Here is a 24,523-nt window from a genome sequence, read left to right on the forward strand (position 1 = left end):
ATAGATTTCTAATGGTGCTAGGCGTATCTTTGGTGGGCTTGCTTGAATTTATACTAATTTGCCATGCCAAACATAACATATATTCCTTCTGTAATATCTTGTGAACAAATTGTGCATTGGCTACTATTTTGCATCAAACAAATAAGACAGACGAAGCAATAATAATAACCACATGTCAATGTATAGTATCCACTCCATCCATCAAAATTCTTGTAACAAAATGGACATTGGGAAGATGAAGATGCATCCGAAGTAGACGAGGGGACCAAATCTAGATGCAAAATAAGGTGATTGATGTGTGTCCCTTGTACAGGTGGAAGATTCACTCACTGTGCCAGATTCTGAACATCTTGGCTTAAACTTTTCTCTATCCAGACCTATGAGGGTTGGGTGGCTATAGAAAGCCATGTTATTTCTGCATCTTTCTTTGCCAACTGTGTTGTATAAATATATTTCTCTCTCTTTAACTGTAGGTCGGTGCCTTCAACTATCAATGCCAACTCATCTCAAGTGAAAGTGACACAACTCTCCCTGATATCATGGGTGGCAATAGTTGTCTCCTTCGACAAAAAGTCTACTGGTCGTTGTTGCTCAAAATGAACATATAACATTTTTGCACGTACAATCTGCATTGTGCAATGGATGACCATAAACTTCCAAGTAGATCCTTTCAGTATTTTCTTTGATTGCTTCGTGGAGGCACTTCGATACCTTCCACCTTCCTTTCTTATCTCCGCGTCCTCACATGGCCATATTATTTTGATCATGTCCTTGATCACTTCTTTATTGATCTCTTTCCATTGCATGTGGTTTGCATGGATTTGCCCATTTTAAAAGTCGTTGAGCAGTGTGCGTTGCTTGCTGTGCCAACATACCGTGCGCTCGAGACTTCATGCACTCAAATGCATTAACATCCGTTTGTTGTTGATCATCATGCACTAATTGGGTGCCACAAACTTGTTCTTCATCGGCCATTATATCTTAGAGCTGTAATGGTCAAATAGACAAATATTCAATATCATTGACAAAAATATACTCTCACGATTCAACAGTCTCAGAGATACAAAAAGTAGATCCGTCTCGTCCACTACATTAGACGTCGTAGGCCGACTAAATCAAATCACAATTGATGCGACTAAACAAAATCACAATTGACGGAACCAATTGAACCACAAGACAAATTTGAAATATCCCGGACAACGCGACAAATTTAAAACGACTAAAGATAATTCATCCAATTAAAATACAAGACAATTGATCCGATTGAAATACAAGACACGACTCAATGAGATGAACCACCCCAAACCAGATAATACACTTTGATACAAATGAAATACCCAAGACAACAAGACAAATATATATCACAAAAATGTTTAGGCCAGGTAAAAAGATGGTGCAAGTTCAAAAAGTGGTCATTGGGCAGGATTAGGGTCTGTCTTTAAATATTCTTTGAAAAATATCAAAACGTCAATTGCATTTCTTCTATTTTTTCACTCTCTTAACTTCATCCAATAGTCTACTTTAATCTGAATGGCCCTCATAACATCTTGGTCGGTGTGGTTAAATACTTTATTCTAGGAAATAAACTTTCATGGCTGCACTCCAAAAATCTATCAACATATCGAATAGATAACCTAGTGCATAAATGTTGCTTGATTTTATGTACGAATCTGTGCACCGTGGATGGTGTAGTTCTGGAGCAATCCACGATCGCTTTGCTATTTCTCCTTTCCTTGCTTTTTGTGCCTCCAAAACTGCAAGGTCTGATTGTCCGTTTGGATGCAGATAATTATTTGACACGTGCTTAGTTGGTGTTCTAAGCATCATCACCAACTCAATGATGCCAACACGGGGTTTATTTGCACGAGTAAAGTCCAACATTATGTTGAACGGATGCAGGTCGTTGTGCACTATACCGGTCGAGTGAGCAGCCGCAACGCCGTCAATTATGGCGTGACAGACCGCTGGCATCTTCTCTATCATTGCTTTGATCCGCACTGTCTCTATCTCTGGTAAGCACTAATTTGCTGGTGGCAATAACCTCCAACCGTGTTGTAGCATGTGCATGTGGCGTTTGAATGCTCCGTGGGCAAATGGCGAGCGACACATCATGTCCCCCAAAGGTGCCCCCATTGTAGTATGGAAATATTGTGATCCATGGAGCTTCGGTGGTAAAGCCAATGCATCTTAGAATGGAGGGGTGAAGTGTTTGCATTCCTTGCTCTGTCTGGAAGCTATCAAATTTTGCCTCACTCCCTCCCTTGTAGCATTTTCCCACATATGTAATGTGCTCTGGAAAGAAAGAGATGCCTTTGATGGTGTACAATGTGCACACACCAAAAGAGCCTGCTCCAACCCTTGTACCTTCTACCAAGGCCTCATGGAAAATGCCAATTAAATGAGCACACTTGGCATTCAATGCCGTGCGTATGATTGTGCCGGTGCCGCTGGCATCTGATCGTCCATCCACAGCTGCTTGCGCATCTTAGGCCATCTTCAATGTCTTGGGTAAGGAAGCTTGGTCCTGATATTTCACCCGCTTCATCTTGACCTTCTGTTTCTCCCATAATTTGTCCCAGAGCTCTAGTTTTGTCATATCGCATGTAGGAGGGGCTTGCCTGATTTCTATTGGCCAGGAGACAAAGGGGTCCAATGAGAGTTTAGTTGAATTAAATAATTACCTAAAGCTCTCACAAAAGGGGAAAGGGGAACACATGTCAGAAGGCTATCACTTATGCTGCTTGATTACCATTGGATAAGCCTGGGGAGGTCCAATAGGATGCTAGCAAGAGCAAATAGCAAGAGGGGTCGACCAAGAGAGAGAGGGGGCTGATTTTCAAAGGCATTATCACCTACACACTCAAACTAGCTCATGTGTGCAGTAAAGAAGACTCTCTCTCCTTCTCAAGCTTTAATGAAAAGCTTATCACCTACTCCAAGCTTGTGAGAAGGGAGGCCTACACCAACAACTCTTGGCTTTGTGATGCAAATCCAACCAAGAGCCAAGCTTCAATGCATGCTCATCTCCTCTACCATGCTAATTACTAAGCTAAGCTACACTAATATGAGTGATTATGTGAGGAGATGTACATTTTTCTCATAAGAGTACTCCTTCTTCCTCTCAATCTACTCTCATACCCCGCTAGCTCTCACCATATTTGAAGGTGTGTGAGGTCTTGGGTCTAAGACCGTGAGGGAATGGATGTTATGTTTGATAAGTGTTTTGCTTAGTGCATGAAGTTTCCATCTTCATTGCACTAGCTAGTATTGAAGGAACACAAGAAATTGTATTGTAAAATGTCTCTCTTGATGGGAGAAACCATAATACAAAGCCTTTTGGAGGGGGGACCGGCTCCATGCAAATCCGGTCCTCAATTGTTGTCAATTGCTTAATTTCTCTCTCTTTGAAGTATTGTTCATGCTATCTAACTAGGTGTTATGCTTTTTGTTGCTCTCTCCACCCAAGCACTCTTGTTAGTCTCATTAGGAATATATTCTAATGAAATGCTCACTATGTTCATGCTATTTTCCACTACACACAAGTTATTAGGCCATTAAATGTTACATTGGTATCATAGCACAAGGTTTCTCTCTTCTTGCTCAAGAAGAGAGGTCTTCAAGTTAGCTATAAATGGTTGGTACTATTAATTGCATGTGAGTAAGTAGAATAGGGATTTTTCAGCCTTGCAGTGCGCCTGCCTTTGTGCAGTTAACGGGGCATCACCGTTGAGAGCTATGGTCTTAATAGTGGAGTCCTATGGGGCTTGCCTACGGCTTAACCACTATTAAGCTATTAGAAGCTTCTATGATGCATCAATCACTAATCCTTGTTAACTCCAACCCACTCTATCCCTAAACGCTCATAACACCGTTTTCACATCAAATGAACTCAGAATCGCTTCAAACTTGCTAGGCACCATCCCCTCACTAGGATACACTTACCTATAAGTCCAATCTCATCAGATTATAACCCTAGCTACCTCAAATACAGTCGCAATAGACTCACATGTCATAACCTAAAAGTTTGCGAAACCTAAGTCTATGAACATCTATGCGTAGCTAATCTCGCCCTCGTTCCATAAAGTACTTGATTGTTGAAAACAGATACCATTTGTGCTACTTACAAGCAAAACAAGCTCGTGGGAAGATTGCTCGCGAGCAGCTCGAAGATGCGAATGCGTGGCGTGGGCACGTAGCTCTCGGAGAGGCTACCGCAATGGTGTGGTCGCTTCGTGAATCCAGTAAGGGAGATGCACGTAGCGAAGAGGATAAGATCACACACACACACTCTCTCTCTCTCTCAGACTCGTACGACACATAATTAGTTATTCAAAAATGGTTATAAGGTGACCTTTATACTTTAGTCACCTTAGCTCAAAATGTACATGGGGTTTTAATTGAGTTCTACTCATCATAATTACAAAGTGGAAACGCATTGCGTCCCGGCCAACTAATAAATCTATACATAATCCAGACAATTGGATAAAGACGGTAGACATCATTGGCATTACAAAGGGGCTTTATACAACTGTTGGGATCCAACACTCCCCCCCTCCTAGTTCATGTCTACCATGACATGATTGGCTTCGTCTTCAATGTCTTTGTATTATTTCTTGGTTTATTTGATGTAGAAATGCATCGTATCTCATAGATTCGCTCGCCATTAATGGGCCAAAAATTTGTATTTGTACATGAAGAAGCCGGTGTAAAATGCTTCTTCGAATGTCTAGAGATTGTAGTTGGGCAAAAACATGAGCCGTCTGAAGTATGCGTACAAAACTGGCTCTGTAGGTGCACACTAAGATCATATGATAGCTCCAATACGTTTCTTTCCGTATCTATGAACTCTGAACTCCAGCTCTCTGAAAACGTTGTGAGACAGGCCAAAAATGTCCTAGCTATTTTACAAAGCATTTTGCAGGACAGGTTGGGAGAGCCTCCGAATTCCTAATTGGCGCCCTCAAGGGTTTTTACCATGTACGCACCGGATATTCTCTCTCCTTCGGCCGGTCCTGACAAAACTGGATAGTTCAGCCATGTGGGCTGTAAGTATAAGTTCTTGGTGTTGGACAAAAAGTTCTATCATCTCTGAGCTCAGGTGGTGCATTCACTAAGTGGATCAGGTTGTCAGGATGATCCAATAGCCACACTGATGCCTCCACTTTGGTTGGATATCTATGATTTTGCTTTTCTGTTCCTGAACCTGTAAATCTCCTTCAAATAGTGGCACTTGCTCTTCATTTGCTAGCTGCCATTGATGTGTCAGTGTTTCATATTTCAGCAGAGCATAGGGTAACATCGGGGCATTCCACTCTTCCCGTAGCTTTGCTACTGTCTTGCCTGATCTAGAGAGTTCTCGTAGCATTTCCCTCTCTAGTTTCATGGCCTTGTACCACATCATATCTGACTGCTTTTCCATTTCTTCGGCCAGCTTCTGCTCTTCAAGTTTTGTGATGGAATCTTCGTCTTCTTCTTGGTTGTTGGGGCCAGCTTGATCATCCTGAGTATCTGGGGTGCGTGGTCCTATGATCCTTCCTTAGCCTCATCATCACCACCATATAGCTCTGCTAGGCCAGTCAAATCCGTGGCCTCTTGCACTGTGTGCACCCTCACCCGCCCATGGGGTTGGCTTGCAGTTTGGAGATTTGCAATTTGTGCAGCCATTGTTTGATTATGAATTCGGAGTGTTTGGAATTGCATCTCCTTTTGGACTGCAGCATCTTCCAATTCCTTGAATCTGCTGTGCAGATTCTCATTTTCTTTCTTGATGGACTTGAAAGTGAGGCTTTCTCTTTCAATGTCTTGAGCTGGTCCTTGTTGTTGTCTGCTTTGTAAGTCTTTATTTGCTTTTGCAACTGATCCTCAACTCTAAGTGTACTTTCAGCTATCATCAACCTCTGTTTTCTTTCCAATTCTAGCTCTCTCTTCAGTGCCTCCACATCTTCTTGTGGTTGGGCCACTGGTGTTGCTGGTAGCAACGTCTTTTGCTGTTTTGCTCTTTCTATCTCCCTTGCATGTATATCTGTCACTGTTCTCAAGTACTTTACTTCAATTTGTAAGTCATCAATTATGACTTGTAAATTTTTGACTGCCTCCAGAGCATCTTGCTTTTCTTCCATCAACCTCTGGATTTGTTCATCTCTATCATTGACATCTTCAAGAAACACAGAGATGGTATCTTCACAAATAGCATTGTAACTTTCTGACTTCTGAAAATTTTCCTTGAGGAGGTCTATTTTGCTTTTGAGACCAGAGATCTCAGCATCTTTAATGCTGATCAGTGTAAGGTTGTCGTCTCTTTGCTCCTGCAACTTCAGAACCTCTTGGTGGGTTGTCTCCATTCTCTTTTTGTTAGCCCTGTTCTGATCGGCTAACAACAGACTGTGCAGTTTTACTTGGTTTAGAAGAGTCTCCATTGCTCCCAAATCTAGGCTGATACTAGCTCCCAACTCAATTCCTTGAGTAGAGGATGCTGCTTGTTCTATTGTCAGATCCACCACTATCTGCTTGCCTTTATCAAGGTGAGATACTGTTCCAGTGGGTGGATGTTCATCTATCCTTTCTTCTTCTTCTCTATAGGGTGGTGTAGGGACTCTCTCATCATGATGTGAGCTCTCTGGATGTGGAGGAGAGTCGGCAGGTGGAGTTGGTTGCCTTTCACTTGCCACTGGCCTTGGAGAGGGAGGTGGTGCTTCCTCATCTATTGTAGTTGGCCTCAATTGATCTCTTAATGTTTGGAGATCCTCCTCTTCAAGTGGCAGCTCTGGCTCATCCGTAGCATTCCTCTCTTGGATGTATCTTTCAAACCAATCCAACTCAAAGGCTGCATTGTTGGCATTCTTCGTTCTTAGTGTGTAAGAGCTACTAGAGGGTTTCCAGGTGGCGCCTACATTTCCTTGTAGAGATCTTTCTAGGACAAACACTTCTAACATTCTGTCCCTCTTGGCAATATTCTGCAGCTCTTCTCTTCTTCTGTCACAATCTTTCTTCCTCATCCTTTCTCTCCTCTTCTCTTTTCTCTTGGGTACTCCTCGTAACCCTTTCCAGTGTGCGTCCTCCAATGGTGTTGATGGAAGGAGGGATTCTCCTTTTTGGTCTTTCATCAAGCTGTTGCCTTAGAATAAGCCAGTCATTCTGATGAGGGGCAGGCGGCATCTGATCTCTTGCTCCTATTGCATGATATATCAGCCTTGTAAGCACTTCTCGTCCTGCAATGTAACTGGGGTTGTCTTCCCGTATTCTTGTCACCTCTTCAAAAAAATACGAAGCATGATCTATGTAACATTCATATTCTGCTTTTATAACCCAAGTCATTGTTGTTGATAGAACTCCATGTGGTGTAGTATATCTGTTTGGTCTTTTGCTATAACTTAGCATGCACTGACTGTAGATCTGAGTGATTACCACAACCTTTTGGTTTGCTATGACCTTGAAGGAAGGCAATTTTGATTTTCTCAGGTAGACCACCAGATTCTTACTCCTTTCCCTCATGTTTAGCCCATTATCTGACACCTTCAGGGCTTCCTTGATAATCTCCTTGGTGATTTGAATCTCCATCATCTCATTGTCAAGCCCTGACACTCTGCAGGTTTCATCTTCTTGGATTGTTTGAATTAATTGGTGCACCCTTTTGAAATCTATTCCCACCGGTGGTAGGGACACAAATTCCCATAACCCTACTTTCTTCAGCCAAGATCTTTGTGGGGACCTCTTCAAGTAGTTCTCTGCTTCTTTTGGGATCATGACTGTGTCCACTACATTGCCCTTGTCATCCACATAGGATCCCTGATAGATTTGGAAAGCTGCTGCTTGTTGTTCATCTACTGGGATCCATGTGGCTGTTGGCTTCAGAGAGTGTGGCAACAGTGTGAAGGGTTGTGCATCATCCACTACCAGCTTCTTGCCTTTCTTCTTGCTTGGGGAGGCTTCCATGGATCCTCTCATATGTGGTGTAGGTCGGAAGTCCGTGCGCGATGGATGAGCTCCTCGAAGTCTCGGATGCTGTAGGAAGCTCTCTCTCTCTCGGAAGGTGAAATGACACAAATGAGAGTTTTCTAGCCTATCTTCCCTATATGTGATCGGGGCTCCGACATGAAATTTTTCCATCTTTTACTTGTGGCCATAATTTTTTGCGAGATGCGGTTTAGGCTCGCAAATTTTTTGATTTGGATCTCGTTTGCTCCAGTTCCACCAATTTTTACAGATTTCTCCTTTTGGAGGTCCCGTCATGACGGTGGTTAGTTTTGCCCTATCACCTTCGCACTCCATATTTTTTTTGTGTCTTCTTTACCTTGCCCTGATCAGGTGTCTCTTCTGTTGCGTTTCCATCTGGATTATGGATTTTTTTCTTTATTTTTTGCTAGAAAAATAGCTCAAATTGAGCAAATAAATCCCAAATCAACCCAAAAATAGAAAATCTAACCTAGAAAAATACCAATAAATATACTAACACTATGTAGCTCACTCTTCTCTTGTCTATGTACATTCTCGCTCTCAATCATCAACTTTGGCCTATTTTTTTGCTGTTTTTCGACGGTTTTTGGCCAGTTTTGACTCGCTTTACAATGTATACACATCCCTCGGGGCTCATATATGATCATTTGGTCCCCAATTTTGATTAATTACGAGGGAATATTCTTTTTCCAAAAATTACACAATAAAACGCAAAACTAGTTGAAAAATCAATCACAAACATTGCTCTCTATATATATGACGCGAGTTTGCATTTGGAATGCCTCCCCCCCTCCTGGTTGGAGTCCTCCCGGACGCCCGGGGCGGTCACTTTTTAGAATGCGTATGCTATCACGTGAGTTAACCGGAGAGGATTATTAAAAGATCAAAATGTATACATACAGAGGGGGGTGGGGGTTTTTTAAATAGGCACGTAGTGTAAATATAGTATGTATATTGAGGTATTATTAATAACCTCTTGAACGCACGTGATATACGAAGCTTTTGATAAGTGACCGCCCTGGGCCCGGACGACAGGGTATCGTCAAGGGTATGTGCTGTGCATGGGTTAAAAATTGTGCTAATGCGTGGGCTTGTAGTGTGGCCCTATTTGATGAATACTCAGTCAATGCATGGAAAAATTAATGCTGTGCTAGGAGAGGGAATAAGCAAGATGCTTATTGGCATTTGACGTCGAGGTTTCCTATTTCTTGTTGATTTGGTTGTCGGATTTTCTTTGCAAGTAAAAGTTGTAACTCTACAACTCTTTGTTTGATTGTCTTCTTTGCAAAAGTTGCTTGGGTTGCCGCTACTGTCGATATGGCCGTGGACTCCGTGGACAGAATTGTCGTGGCTGAATTGGACGTCATCTTTTTCTCTTTTGCTTGCCATTTGTAGCTTTGTTTTGGATACGTTTGTAGGTTTATTGCTTTGTCCTTGGTCGTCATTGGTGTTCTGCTGATCGACACCCACATAGATCGGTTTGCCGATTTCCTATGTAGTGAGTGTCTGCCTGCTGGTGTTGCTTGTACTGAAGGGAGTTCCTTTGGGGATCCAAATGCAAGTCGCATTTAAGTGGTTACTGAGCATACTCTTCAGGATCCATATATTTTTTATTCCCTTGGTTGTTGGTTTAACTGTGTTCTTCTGTTGACTTCTGCTGTTGTATTGTGGTTTGTATGCCTGGTCACCTCTATCCTTCCGTACCCCTACTTTTTTTTCACGTGTTGCTAACCTTGATCTATTCACTGTTGTCTGTGTTGTCTTATTTTTGTAGTGAACATGGTTGGTAGTTCCTTGGCTGTTCTCCATGGGTATCGTGTTGTGCTTTATTGGCACCCATCCTTTTTGTTCTTTATCCAGTGATCGTGGTGCTATTATCTGGTTCTTCCGGGTTGTTTGAGCAAAGGCTACCACCTGTTGTTCTAGTGCATGCTGAATTTTGACTGTATCCGAATTCCAATGGATCTGCACATTATACTCTTTCTGCCAAGGTTGTCCTAACAACATGGGGTGTAGTGTGCTCGCATCCTCAACCACATAAAACTTGTGGGGGTAAACATATTGATGTATTTGTACATGCAATATTGTCCACCCCAATGTTCCTAGCGAATGTGATGTACTACTTTCCAGGGCTTGTTGAGTAGGATGTAGTTGATCTTCGAGCTTGAGCTGTTTATATGATTTGTAAGAGATCATATTTGCTTGAGCTCTGGAATCAAGCAATGCCGTCGATTCAACTTGATTGCTACCCTCTTTGACTGCAATTATTGGTTCCACTGTGTCTTCACCAAAATTCGTTAATCGAATAGCATTTATTTGCAACGGTGATCCACTTTGTTGTTGTTGTCGTAGAAGCCTTCTTTTTGCAATGTGTTCTTTTGCCTCTGCTTGTGCTTCTTCTCTACCCTCTGTTTCTTCTTCATCCGTTGTTTTTCTTGATGGATTTGTTGAAGCATATCCTGTGTTAGTGATAAATGATACCTTTTTAACCGACACCCACTAATCCAATTTGGCATTTCTTCTCCTGCCAATGTAGCAAGTTTGACAGCTCCACTTTGTGATAAGTCACTAATCACAAAGGGTCCCATCCTTGGCTTTTTAAGTTTTTTTGGCATGTTGCTTCAAAGTGTAAACAAGTACATAATCACCTGTTTTGAACTCTTTCGTACGCACATGCTTGTCAAAAAACTCTTTTTGTCTTCTCTTTTTAGCATAGATCGAAGCTACACTCTCAGTCGAAGTTCATCTAGCTTTTCAAGATCATCTATTCTTGAAGAGAGCTCATGCCCTGTCCATTCTAAGCGTTTCGCTACTCATAGAGTTGGAACTAAAAACTCTATGGCTAATATAGCGTTTAGACCAAACACCATGTTGTATGGTGTGGTTCCGATTGATGTTTTGTAAGCTACCTTGTATGCCCATAGTGTTGAGTGTAATTGCTGATCCCAGTCTGTCCTTGACTCTGGTACAATTTTAGTCAAAACAGTGCATAGTGTTTTATTTGTGGCCTCGGCTTGTCCATTTGCCTGTGGATTAGTACGAAGCAGATTTTCTATGTATGGCCTGAATTCCTCTAGCAGATATTCAATGACTTCATTAAGAAAATTTGTTCCTCGACCATTGACAATTTCTATTGGTAATATGTATCATACAAAGACATTATCATACAAAAATTGTGCAGTGGTTCTTGCGTCTGCTTTTTGTGTTGCTTTAGCTTGAGTCCATTTTGTGAGATAGTCCGTAGGCACAATGATATATTGGGTATGGGTGCAATATGCAGGGGGTGAAATAGGTCCCACAAAATCAATTCCCCATTTTGCAAATGCCCGTGCTCCCATCATTGGCCGTAGTGGCATCTCATCTCTCTTTATCGGCACCTTAGTGCGCTGACATGCGTCACAATGCTTTACAAACTCCTCAGCATCCATGTGCAATGTAGGCCACCATATTCCTATGGTTAAGACATTTTTTGCCGTCTTATCGTCTGAAAAATGGTTCCACTTATTCCTCCATGTGCGTGTTCTAGCATCAGCAGGTATTCACTTTCACTTGCACATATTCTAAGTTGATTGTCCTTTCCTCTCTTGTAGAGTTGATTTCCAATTAAATTAAAGTCTCAAGCCTCCAACTCTATAGCCCTTTTTCGCGCTTTTGTTATGTTTTCAGGAAATGTCCTTGTTGTTAAGAAATCAATGATATATTGACTCCATGCAGGTGCAATGTTTACTTGAAACAATGTCACGTGATCCACCGATCATTTGGCACTACATATAGTACAATTGTTAACATAAGCAAGTGTGTCAGCATACATAGTTGGCCAATAAACTCCTAAGTGTTTCAATCTTTGGTGTGTTTTCATTGTTGAACAATGAAATGGACAATCCTGGATGTGTGCTTCTTCAAGATAACACTCGAATTCCTCTGGATTTATACATAATCGTAGAATTTGGTCCGAGCCTAGATGGTACAGTCGCCCTACAATCAACTGAAAGTTTTTTGTTTGTTGAAATGTTTGTTGTTTGGATCTGTCCTCTTTGTTATCAAATCTTCCTCCAAAGGAAATAATGCTAACAATTTCCTGAGACCATTTGGGTATCATTTGAATATTGAAAAGATAAGCATCAGGTATGTCATCATCTACTCCTTAAGGAGCTTCCCCGTTTTGTAGCCTTGAAAGATGATCCACCTGTAGATGAGTTTTACCCTTTTTTACTACCATTGTGAAGTCAAACTCTAGCAATATAATAAACCAGCGTACAATTCTCCCAGTATTGCATGGTTTATTTACTAGATACAAAAGATCTTGATGATATGTGAAGAACACAAATTTGTTTGCAAGCAAGTAATGCCGAAATTTCTTTATAGCATAAATCATTCCTAATCCCTCTCTTTCTGTGGTGGTGTAGTTCTTTTCTGCACTATTTAGCTGTCGGCTTGCATAACAAACTGGGAAATCCATTGTTCCATCTCCAGGTTGAGCCAGAATACTCCCAATTGCATATGCAGATGCATCAATGTGAACATGAAATACCTTTTCCCAATCTAGTGCTTTAAGTACAGGTGCTGATACAAGGTTTTCCTTAAGATTTTGGAATGAAGTTGCACACTCCTCAGTCCAGTCGAAACTCACTAATAAGCGATATAGTGGTTGTGTAATGACCGCATACATATATATGAATCTTTGATAATATCCGCAGTGTCACATGAAGGATTGTACTTGTTTGGCATTAGTAGGCCTGGGCAAGTCTGCTATGACTCTAACTTTGTTTAGGTCAGTTTGTTATGCCATTTCTTGAGACAATATGTCCTAAGATTCGGCCTTGTCTTACCATAAAAATGCACTTTTCCGGGTTGAGACGGATTCGATATGTTCTGCACTTCTCAAATACCTTTTGTAAATGGTCAATATGTTCTTCTCGTATAAGAGAGTGGACACAGAGATCATCCATATATATTTCTAAGAATATTCTCAGGTATTCTTTGAACGCATGAGTCATTAACCTTTGGAAGGTAGCTGGGGCATGGGTTAGGCCAAAAGGCATAACTCTATACGCATATATTCCCCACTCTGTGGCAAATGCTGTTTTGTGTTGATCCTCTATTGCAATTGCCAATTGCTTATACCCCAAAAACCCATCTAAAAAGGAATAAGCCCGTTTTCCAGCCACCCTCTCAAGCACATATTCTGTGATTGGCAAGGGAAAATTATCCTTTATTGTGGCAACGTTCACTTTTTTTAGGTTCACACACACACACACACGCAGCTTTCCGTTCTTTTTGGGGACAACCACAATGGGTGACACCCAATCTGTATGCTCGATTTCATAGATGAATTCAACATCCATCATCTTGTCAATCTCTTCTTTGATTCGTTTAGCGAATGTGTCATTATATATGTAAAGGCGTTGTTTGCTAGGTTTGGCATTTGATTTCAAAGGAATTGTATGTTGGCATATCGATGGATCAACTCCTTTGAGGTATTTGTAGGACCATGCAAACATATCTTTATACTTCTTGAGAAGTTGTGTTAGCCTTTCTTCTTCTTCAGGCTCTAAATCATTTGCTATATAGACAGGCTGAGGCTCTTCTCCTGGTGCAGTGAGGCCTATCCGTTTTTCATTTTTCGGCCCATCATAAGATTCCTGGTTTATTCTTTCCTTTATTGGTGGCGTCATTATGATTTTTGGATAGTGAATTTTCCATAATGGGATGGTACATTCATGTTCCCTTTTTCTGAATCCTCCCTCCCTTCACTTTCTTCTTCAGTAGTCCATACCTCTCATAATAACCGTTTTAGTTCTTCGTATTTCTTTTTACACTCCATTTTGGTCCACTCTAGATCTTTGGTCTTTTCCTGTTTTGATTGTTGAGACTTTCTTGATTTTCTTTCTGCTTTAGTCTTCTGTGCTTGTTTTATTTCCTCATGTGTCCTTTCCCTTCGAACTCTTGAGAATCTTCCTGATATTTGGTCTTTTACACAATCCTCTCTCTTGACAAGCATTAGATAGTGAGTTTTATCTTTTATCCTGGGCATTAGGTTCTCTCTAATTTTGTTTTTTGCTCTTTTTTTTTAATAGAGTTCCTGGCGTCTAAGATGTTGATTTGCAAAATCATAAAACTTGATATTCGCAGTTGTCTCCCCATGCTCGCTTCAGCTGTCTGAACACTCGTTATCTGCATCGTGACTTAATTCCAGATGCTCAGAGGAGTCATAAAACTCTTCTTGTTCTGGTGAGTCTACATTCTCATCTCCTACTGGTATAAGGCTTACCATGTAATAGGGTAGCACATCATAGCCATGCTTATTGCAAAATTTTGTCATTGGGCTATCTGTAATGGTACAGACATCCAATGTTGCTAGTATGTGTTCCCATTCCAGAGGTTCTAAGGCATCTTCGGGAAAAGGTTCATGAATGTAATCCTTGTCCTCCATAGCTCTTTCTAAGATGCATTCCTCTCTTTTTAAGCTCCCACAATGTGATGCTCCGCACATCCAACTCTTTTTTCTGTCCTAACCATGTTGGGAGTTCGGACCTTGCCAATGTAGCTGAATCAAACTCTTCCAATGGTGTCTTGGTTCACATCCTTGTAACTATGGTCTTTTAGGTATATTTTGGTTGTAGTCTCCCCACGTTTGAGGTATATGTGGTTGTAACCCCAATCCTGGACCATCTTTAATTGTCTTATGAATGGTCTTCCCAAGATGATCTCGTAATTGTTCTTTTTGTCGAAATCAACTATTCCAAATGTATGCTCAAACTCGATTCCGCAAGAGGTGAAAATTACTTTTTCTAAAAGTCCTAGAGGCTTTTCCATGAACCCATCTGCTAGTTGCAATTTCATTCTGGTAGCTCTCAAAGCCGGCTTTCCCCATTTTTTCCAGATTTCTTTGGTGACGATAACGACTCCTTGCTCCACTGTCAAGAATAGATTTGGATACTACTCCTTGCAATTCTACTGGTAGTGTGGTATTGCCATCTTCTCCCTCGCAATATTCTCCAACCTTGTTTAAAGGTACAGGCCTGGTGTTTAGTTGAGGCTTGTCCAATTCTCTGATCCCTTCTTGAAGCTTTGAGGTAGGGTCTTTTACTCCAAATTTTTCTAAGCATTTGCCTACGGTGGTCCACATGTTTGGTCGTAACCTCAGGAGTTCGGCTAACGCGATTGTGCATGCCATAGGGGTGGACAATAACTCAATCAACCCTTGTGAATCCATCACTCTGTTGGAAGAAAGTCTTTGAGATGGGATTGCTCTCACCTCAGACTTAGCTTCATACTCCCCTAGGTATGAGGGTAGAGTTTTTAGTGAGTCTGGTTGGCTGTGCTCCGAACTAATTGAACCCTGGTCTCCCCCGTGTGAATGCATATCAAAGTTCATTTGTGATCTTGCTTCAAACTCTTCAATGGGAGGTAAGATCCCTTTTTTCTCCTTTCTTGTGCTATTTATTTGGTGGTTCACCCTGTTAGCTTCATTTTCTTCCCGGATTTGCTTCCACAAGTCATCTAGACTCTTACAATCCTTACCCATTTCTACCAATGTTTTAGGCTGGAAACTATCAATTGTCTCATCTGTTGTATTTGGCACTATGATAGGTTCTCTCCTAGACTCAGAGGCAGTCATGAGTCTCTCCTTCATGTCTACTTGTTTCTCTAGAGTTGGTTTGATAGCGGTTGGTGCTGGTACCTCGTGCCAACTTGCAGGTTTATCAAGTGAATTTTCTATCAAGGATTGGGCTGTTTCAATCATCTTTTGACACATTTCTAACCTTTGTTTTTCTATTTCCACATATGGATAAGAGATCCATCTTTGCTCTTGGGTTTGGTTGTTTTTGAGTTTGGCTTCGTATGCTTTTAAAAGTGCATCCAGCTGCTCATTTACTTTTTCTACCAGCACTGATCCTCCTGATCCTGCGCTTCGGGGTTCCTTTACTTCCTCGAGCCCTATTGTTGTCGCAGTGGGTGAGCTTAAACTAGTTAGATCCTCTAACCGCTCTAATCTATTCTTTGTGTATTTTAACTCCTCGGATAGAGCCGTTTGCTCTCGTTCTCTTCTGGCTTTCATATGTGCCTTTCTAGCTTTCCAAGTGCTTCTCTGATTTTTCGTTTCTGCACTTGGGGCATCGGTCTTTGGCTCGGTCTTTGGCTCTTCAATTATGGGTTTGTTTGTCATTCTTTGAGCTTGTGCTCGTGTCATTGCCTGAATAGGTATTACCTGTCTCGTTTTCTGACCCTCCACTAGAAGGCACTACTTCCAGCATGTTCAAAGTAGTTTTTGCTCCTTTGCTCGGGTTCTTAGGGCAATCAGGAATCAAGTGAGAAATTTCACACTCGGTGCAATATGCGTTGACTCTAATGATTTCATCATGAGGACAATCTCTTAGCCAATGGTCTCCACCACACTTGTAGCAGGGTCCCTTAGGCTGTTGAGGTGCTCCTTGATCTCCTCTTTGTTGGTATGCATGCCTCTGCCCGCCCATGCCTCCGTTGGCTATGAACAACAGTGTTCGTTCATCCAAGCTGTATCTTCCTTCTCCTGCTGCCTGTGCAGCTGTTGGTGGTCTTGTACTTCCAATCATGCTCCAAGGTTCTGGCGTTGGGGGTTCTTCCGATGTATAATAGACAGGATTTGCTGCATATCCATTGGAATCATCGTAATATGCATGCATAGGTACCAAAGCCTTCTCTTTTGGTTCGTTTACCGTTGGTGTGTATCTTATGCCTACTGGTCTTACTCCTAGTAGGGGTGGTTGTTGCCCCAATACTGGTTGTGGTCTTTCAACACCTATAGGTCCGGGTAGGTTGCCTGCTTGATACCTAGGCATCGGTGGAAGTTGAGGAGATGCTGCCTGAACTTGGGAGCATATGGTCGCTCTCTCACATATCCCTTGTTATAATAACATTCCTCCGTCACATGGTTTGTCCATTTTTGTTCAATAGTACACCACTTTGGCTGCTTAGCCTGAGGCTTGGCATACATAGTATTTTTTTTTAGCACTTCCTCTACAAGCTGCTCCTGGCTTACAGCTACTTCTCCTTTCCGTGCTATCTTAGCGGACTTGCTTCCACTTTGTTGTGAGGATGAATCGTCATCAAGATCCTTGAATTCACCCTCCTTGTAGACCGCAAAATTGTCTACAAGGTAAATAGCTTCCTTAGTTAACTCATTTAACGTCGTTCTCCTCTTCATATGCAAGTCCTTCTGGAGATTTGCTCTCCTTAGTCCTTGAATAAATATAAGCATAAGTCTGGACTGAGTTGGCAGTTCTTCCACAGGGCAGAACTTCACATATCTTTTTAGTCGTAGGGCTGCTTTTCGCACAGATTCCCCTTCTTTCTGTTTGAATTTATGGATTTGTGAGACTGTATTATGAGCTATCCCCCTTTGTGAGAATTCCTCAATAAACTCGTCAAAAACCTCCTCCATAGACTCGAAATCTCTACGCTCCACAGAGTCAAACAAAGTAGCGGCATCCTCCTCTAGAGTAAGCCCAAACCCTGCAAATTGAGGAGGAAAGTCAACACTTCTTCAGCTCTAATTACACGCACAAAGGCTGCTACATGATCCCTAGGATCTCTCTTTCCCGTGTATTTCTTGTTTACCCATTTTTGCACTTGAGAAGGTCTAATTCTACGATGGTCTACAAATCTCATCATTGGTTCTCCTCGTCCTACTCGATATACCTCCTCTAGCCTTCGGTAGTGGGAGGGTTCCTCTCCCAGAGTTGCCCCTAAGCCATAATTTTTGATGGTTTTTGCAAGAGGTGGTTCATCTCTTTGAACTCGTTCTATGGGTTGTCTTCCAGGCTGTGCCGACTCTTGAGTTTTTGGCTTACTCTCGCCTTGATATTGTGAATAGAGTGGCGGTTCTTGTAAATCTCTTAGCCCCCTTGCAGCTAGATAACCATCTCTGTTTCGATTTTGTTCTAATGTCGCACTTTGTTGAAGCCATGCCTGCAATGATGGTTGGGTTGCTTGTTGGTTCTGGTAGTTGAACGTCTATTCGGTTAGAATGTTCGTACTCTTCTGAAAATGGATTTGTTGACTTGGTAGGGGTATAGGTGGACCTTGGTACTTCTTCGGGGACATATGTTGATGTTTCTGGACCTGTTGCCTTTTCTACCTCCTCTGGGAGGATTTGTTTGTATTCTCGCCCGTACCTCTCAACAAAAATGATATCCTTCCCCAGAGCAATTTCATAAGAGAATAAGTAAAGAACTTTGTCTTTGCTTAATTCATTTGGGTAGGGTTCTTTGCATCGAAAATAAGAGACTACTCCCTCGCTCTCATGCTTGTAAATTCCCACATTATCATTATAGGTAGAGACCCTGGTTGTTTTTTTATCATACGTAAAAAGAGCTCTAGGTTGATTAATTTTTGGAGGTGATTCTTGAGTTTCTGAGACTTTTTTTGCTTTTGCCACATTATCTCCATATCAGTTGTAATCCTCAGGGTTGCTAACTATTAGATAGTGATTCCCCTTTTCATCTCGGAATCTATCTCCATCATCATAGACTTGAATTATCTCTAGTCTCTGAGACGGCCTTTCTTCTATACAAATACACTTGCGTCCCCGATAGTCAGAATAAACTAGGGCTCCCCTAGAGTTTGTTCCTTCTAAGAAGATTATAGTGAACTTGGCATCATTCAAAGGGTGTTGGGAGGTACTTCCTCCCAGCATTGGTCCTTCACCGGAGAAACCTCATGGCTGTTGAGTCCCCATCATGAAGAAGGACTTATCTGATGAAGTGTCAATATCACTATCCTCCTCAATGATTGGTGCTAATGGATTTAGCCTTGCCTGAGTTACACTCTCTTCAGTGGACGTGGTGCTTACTTGACTTTTGACACTTTTAGCTCTTGACTTAAAAAAGGCTCGTGACCTTAAATACATAAGAGACTCAAAGCTATATTGCAAACTTAAAGCCTACCTGGACTTATCCTGCCTGTGCGGCTATGTGATGATCTCCTTCTGGAATCTACACATGTATGGTTAGTATGTTCACAAGGGTTGTCTTTGAACCGTTGAATAAATTTTTCAATTATGTACAACAAATATCAATTTTCTATGACATTGGTCACTCTGAGCAATTATGCGTTTTCTCCCCACTGGATGTCTCAGGGTCTTCTGGTAGTCAAATTTCAGATTTGAAATGATGGTTGGGATCTAGGTGAAGAACTTATTCCTGCTGTGTAGTCACAATTTTTAAAAAATGCCAAAATCAACAGATCAGGAGTCTATCGCGATAGACTGTCAGATTTTGCACTTTGGCTCAAATCAAAATTGTGACTTCACCCTTGGGTTCCCCTTACTCTCTTGAGTCTATCCTCAAGTTTCATGCAATTTGGACACTTGGTTTGGGTTTTAGACCAATTTTAGTGTTTGTCAGAGCCTGATTCTTTGTTTGGGTCTTAGACTCACTTTTAGTGATCCAAACACCTTGAGATTTTGTGTGTGTGCTATTTAAGTCAAGCTCAAGCTAACACTAGGAGGGTTTTGCAAGATGAGGTCCACATCTCAAAAACTTGAGTCTATCACGATAGACTCACCCGAGGCTATCTGAGAAGTGATTTTCCTAATGTTTTCAGCCAGATGGGTCCCTTATGCTATCAGAAGACTATCCCTCAAGTTTCATGCAATTTGGACTCCTTTTGACCTTAGACCCAAGCACTTGTCAATTTTGCTCTTCTATGGAAATTTCACAGCTCAAATGCACTAAAATGATGCAAATTTGATTTGACAATTCAAACTGAAACTTGTGAACAACAATTGTACAACATGACACAATCAACTTACCCAAGGCTAGTGGTTATATCTCTTCTTGGTCTCTTTAGGTTTACCTAGTGTTTTCTTTTGGCATTCCCTTGTTTCTTTTGGTAGGTTTTGTCACAATATTAGCGTTTTTTCAAGCGCTGGATCACAAATCCAAATGCCTACACTATTCACACCCTTGAAGAGTGGAGGATGTGGGTTTTGCTTTCAAGGCAAGCAAACAACCTCGTTGTTTCTTCTCTTTGTTTGTTTTGCGTTTTTACAGCGTTTTTCTACACTATTCGCACACAAACATCACTTAGAACTCAAAACCATAAATCCTAACTCCACCTTATCCTACCTAACTAACTCTAACTAGTTGTAGACCCTCGGCAAGTCACATGCTTCCTGGCTATCCACTAGACCTCAGGATACCCTCTCCTGGATCTTCTCTTAAAATTTAAGCTCTCTCCAGTCAAAACTAAAGTAACCTAACCATCACACGAGTGACGTAGATCTCCCTACTTAAGGTTTTGTGTCCCCGACAGCGGCGCCAATGTTTTAGGGCTAATTACTCCCCTGTTCATGCTTACAAGCACGACACAGACAACATACTTGTCATCCGGTGACACGACTAACTCGTAGGTGCACAGAGGCAGTCTCGTTAGCTTGTCAGGCTGAGACCAACCTACACATACGCACTTCTATGATGCATCAATCACTAATCCTTGTTAACTCCAACCCACTCTATCCCTAAACGCTCATAACACCGTTTACACATCAAATGAACTCGGAATCGCTTCAAACTTGCTAGGCAACATCCCCTCACTAGGATACACTTACCTATAAGTCCAATCTCGCCAGATTATAACCCTAGCTACCTCAAATACAATCACGATAGACTCACAAGTCGTAAACTAAAAGTGTGCGAAACCTAAGTCTATGAACATCTATGCGTAGCTAATCTCACCCTCGTTCCATAAAGTACTTGATTGTTGAAAACAGACACCGTTTGTGCTACTTACAAGCAAAACAAGCTCGTGGGAAGATCGCTCGTGAACAGCTCGAAGATGCGAATGCGTGGTGTGGGCGCGTAGCTCTCGGAGAGGCTACCACAATGGTGTGGTCAATTCATGAATCCGATAAGGGAGATGCGCGTAGTAAAGAGGATAAGATCACACACTCTCTCTGTCTCTCGGACTCGTACGACACAGAATTAGTTATTCAAATGTTATTCAAAAATGGTTCTAAGGTGACCTTTATACTTTAGTCACCTTAGCTCAAAATGTACATGGGGTTTTAATTGAGGTATACTCATCATAATTACAAAGTGGAAATGCATTGCATCCTGGCCAACTAATAAATCTATACATAATCTAGACAATTGGATAAAGACAGTAGACATCATTGGCATTACAAAGGGAATTTGATAGTCATCACAAAGAGGCTTTATAGAACTGTTGGGATCCAACAGAGAGCCTCCACCGAAGGAACAAGAAAGAAGTGAGTCTCTCACCACTTGGGCGGAGATGGCTCCACGAAGACGGTGGGCTAAACGTTCTCCATCACCTCCAAAACGGAGAAGACCATCGCATACTTCTCCACACCATACTTCAAAGAGGGATGACAAAAAGCAAGAGAAGAAACAGGGAAGAAAGAGGACACCCTCTTCTCCATCTTCTTCATCCTATTCCTCTTATGAAAGTGATGGTCAAGACAACGAAGATCAAGGCAAGAAAAAGGCGAGAAAGAGGTCACCCTCTTCTCCATCTTCCTCAAATTCTTCATCTTCTGAAGAAAGTGATGATGCAACCTTTGAACCATCAAAAAGAAGAGGCCATAGGAAATCCTATGCCGCGTGGAAAAGGTCATCCAAGCTCAAGAAGTTCAAAGAGGGAGGGAAAAGAATCTCTTTCCTTACCTACGATGGCACTTTTGGTGCTACGGACAAAGTCTTGTCCTTTATGCAACAATTTGATGCGGCGTTTGGAGACGAGGGCTTCACGGAGTCCTCTAAGCTGCACCATGTAGCTATGCCTTTTCAAAAGTCTGCCAGGGAATGGTGGTCTATCCTACGGGCCAACAATGAATCTCCACGAACATGGAAAGCTTTAAGAGCTTCCATTATGAAGCAGTTTTTGGCCACCGATGCCAAAGACAAAGTACTCACCGAATGGCGAAGCTTGAAGCTCTTTCCCTATGAATCCATCCACAAATATGTAGACAAGTTTTGGGACCTACAACTCAAAGCCACTATCTTCAAAAAGTTGGATTTTGGAGAGCAAAAGCAGCAATTTTGTGCGAGCTTAACCGAAGAAATGGTGGAGTATGTCAACTCCCAAAGGCCACGCACCATATCGGCGGTAATACATCATACTATGGTGGCCTCCCAAATCAATTTCCAAACAGGGGCTATGAGGAATTCTAAGCCCCTTGAAAACAAGGGTTCCAATGAGCCTAAGGGGAAGGACAATGTCCAAATGTCTCCTAAGGGCAACTCCAACAAAGCTAAAGAGAAGGGAGTTTATAAAGGCAAAAATAAACTCTCTCCTGAAGAGCTTGAGCGTTATCACAAGGATAACCGGTGTTTCAAGTGTGGCAAACAAGGGCATGTGTACCACCCTTGTCCCCAAAAGAACAACCGCCATGATCCTCCTAGAGCTAGCTTGGTCGAAATCCAAGAGGAGGAAACTCACCACAAAGGATCTCCTCTATGCCATGCTTGGGGAAAGGTAAGAGAACATGATGCTTTTATTCTCTTTGACCCCGGTTCTACTCATAATTTTATATCTATAGAGTTGGCCACCAAGCTAGGCATACAAACCTATGAGATGGGAGATCTCCTACCCGTAGAAAGTCCTTTCAAGGGGCAAAAAGATTTAGTCACTCCCTTAATCGAGAAATTGAGGCTCCATGTCCAAAGCTATGTGGACAAAGAGGCCTTCTTTATCTCTCCTCTCAAGCATGAGGATGTAATCCTAGGGGCACCATGGTTTGATCGCATGGCTGCCAATGTTAAATTCCCTGAAAGAAGAATCTCCTTTAAGTTCAGGGAAAAAGATATGTATATAGATGCTAAGGAAATGGGTAACACTATACCCATTGTACATACTCAAGCTTTCAACAAGTCAATAAAGAGCTCTATTTTTGTGTACATGATTTTTGTGAAAGATTCTTAAAATGAACCTAATGTTTTAGCAAAAGAAAATATACATAACCAAAAGGAATTAGAGTTATCCAATTTTCTCAAGGGGTTTGAAGATGTATTTATTGACGACATCCCTTGTGAGCTACCTCCTAAACAAGGTAATGATGACCATGCAATTGAACTTCTTCTAGGAAGTTCACCACCTAAAAAACCTCCTTATAAAGTTTCTCAAGCTCAACAAGAGGAGATTATGTGGCAAGTGCATGAGTTAGTTGAGAAGGGCATGGTTAGGCCTAGCTCATCTCCATTTTGTTCTTCTGTGCTACTAGTGCAAAAGAAAGATGGCACATATCATATGTGTGTCGACTATAGAGCACTAAATAGGATCACTATCAAAAATAGGTTTCCCGTTCCACGGGTAGAAGGCCTATTTGATAAGCTACAAGGGTCCACCTACTTCTGTAGGATTGACCTAAAAAGTGGCTATCATCGAATAAGGATAGTTGATCAAGATATTGTAAAGACCACATTCTGCACTACGTTTGGTCTTTACGAATATATTGTCATGCCTTTTGGCTTGACCAATGCACCAGCCACATTCAACCGCTAGATGGAGAAGCTATTCAGGCCTCACCGAACCTTTACTGGAGTGTTCTTTGATGATATCATCATCTACTCTAATTCATTAGACGAACACAAGCGACACCTCTAGGTAATATTTCAAGTTTTAAGAGAAAATAAACTTTTATGTTAATCGAAGGAAAAGTGATATTTTCTTGCGAGAGATTCATTATTTAGGTCACATTATCTCTCAAGATAGCATCCAAATGGATCCATCAAAGTTAGAGGTAATAAAAGGATGGCCTAAACCAAGGAATCTTCATGAGTTAAGAAGCTTTATAGGTATGTGCATATACCATAGACGCTTCATAGAAAAGTTCTCACTAATAGCAGAACCATTACATGACATAACAAAGAAAAATGTTAGGTACACATGGTTTGCCAAGGAGAACAATGATTTCAAAAAGCTTAAAGAAAAGCTTATCTCTCCACCTGTGCTTACATTACCGGATCTCTCAAAGCCATTTGAGGTCCAATGTGATGCTTGTGGTGATTGCCTTGGAGCTGTTTTTCTTCAAGAAGGGCATGCCATAGGCTATGAAAGTCGAAGGCTCGACCCTATTGAGCAAGCTCTAGGCATATATGAAAAGGAACTCCTTGCAGTTCTACATGCCTTAGATCATGGAAGCACTATTTATTGGGGACTCCTTTCATTTTGCAAACGGATCACCAAACTTAAGTACTTCATGACGCAGACCAAGCTCCCCAACAAAAAAATGAGGTGGGCAAATTTTCTTTCACAATTTCATTTTCATATTGCTCACATTGCTGGCAAGCATAATCAAGTAGCCGATGCACTCTCAAGACGGCGGAGAGTGGATGCAGTTTCCATAGCAACTCACAATGATCTATCTTCTATGATAGATGAGTATGCTATTGATCCCGATTTTAGAGATGTGATTTCAGCCCTTGCACTAGGGAAGAAAGAGGAACCATTTACTTTACAAGATGGTTATCTTCTCTATGGAAATAGACTGTGTTACTAGCCCACTACGTGAGAAAGTAATGTATGAATCTCATGATCCTCCTTATGCAGGGCATAGAGGGATTCA

This window comes from Adiantum capillus-veneris, chromosome 3 (genome assembly GCF_014529385.1).
Source record: "Adiantum capillus-veneris isolate H3 chromosome 3, ASM1452938v2, whole genome shotgun sequence".
NCBI lineage: Eukaryota > Viridiplantae > Streptophyta > Polypodiopsida > Polypodiales > Pteridaceae > Adiantum > Adiantum capillus-veneris.